Genomic DNA, 1,484 nt, shown 5'->3' with positions numbered 1-1,484 from the left:
GTGAGAGGTATGTCACATTGAATTAGGGAAAGGAATAAAAATGGGGTATTTGGTTGCAATTAGAATCCAACTGTCTGAGGATAGGATCAATTTTGTTGCTTATGTCATAAATCTGTACATGAGACTTGCATATTTATACAAGAGTAGGTTGATATGTTTTGTGAATGAATGAGAGCCGTGTAACATTGAAGCAAAATTGATACAAGTTAGAAATAAAAAAATGCCATATTTGATTTCAATTTGAAAGCAATGGATTATTTAAGATGCTTTGAAAAACATTGGGAACAAACTTTGATTCCTTCTGTCATGATCTCGACCTAAGGAAACTAAAAATGATCCTACGATGTTTAGTTGTTTATATATTTAAATATTTAAAGAAAGTGCGGACCGATTACTTCAGTTAATAATTTCTGACTGTGAGTAAAGTGTGCTGAGATCGGAGCAAAATGGATAAAAGAATATTTGGACATTTGGTTACAATGTAGAATAATGAGACTATTTGGGATGCATTGAAAAATATTGGTAAAAAGAGTTCTATTTTCATATGTTATGGATATGAATATGGGGAGAACAAAGACTATCTTTTTATGATCAATGGGTTTAGGCAATGACTAATGAACATGTGATGTTGAAGAGATGATAGAATTTCTTTTTAAAAAGTGAGACAGGATCTAAATTTCTTTAGTATGATTGGAACATACTGGGACATAGATGGGATCTACTATGAAATTGTTTTGTTATAAGAGGTCATTATATTTCAGGGCAAGAACTGTTATCAATGAAACTCATTTTTTGAATGAGTTGTTCAGAAAGAAGAGAAATAGTGAAAACAAGTGTCAGTGTTGTTCAATTCATATTCTATTTCTGGGATGGATAAGTTTGGTAGCAGGAGGGGTCAATACAATTGAATCTTGGCAATTAGTAAAGAACCTGTTATAATATCAGTAGAGACATAATATCAGTAGGGACGAGAAGTATGTGTTATTGATAATGTGTGTAATAAAATTACAATATCGTGGATAAAAACATATGCTCATGAGTGATAAAAATGTGATTTGAAAAGCAGAAACTAATCCAACTATAGAGGGTCAAATGATGGGTTTCATGTTTGTTTCTCAGGAATTCTCTTTTTTTATTGTGAAAACATGCTTGACAAATGTGTCATTTTTTGTCTATTGTGAAAACATTATATGACCAAAATTGTCGGTTATATGGTGCATGTCTTACTATTTAATAGTCTTATTCTTAAAAAGGTTGTTGTGTAGCGCATCTTATATGAAAAATTGGCACACAATTATCGTGTTTGGAATAGTTACCAAGTATGTATGTCATTAAATTCAGTTGAGAAAGGAGCAAACAATTGTTGATGATGGAGTGTATTATGAAAAGGTTTTAGTAGACAATTTAAGAAAGTGGAACTCAAGAATGATAGAATAGTTTCACAGGAATGTAGGGAATAAAGTTACAAATCGATCATTTAAGAA

This window comes from Fragaria vesca, linkage group LG3, assembly GCF_000184155.1.
Source record: "Fragaria vesca subsp. vesca linkage group LG3, FraVesHawaii_1.0, whole genome shotgun sequence".
Taxonomy (NCBI): domain Eukaryota; kingdom Viridiplantae; phylum Streptophyta; class Magnoliopsida; order Rosales; family Rosaceae; genus Fragaria; species Fragaria vesca.
Note: the sequence above shows the minus strand (reverse complement) of the source record.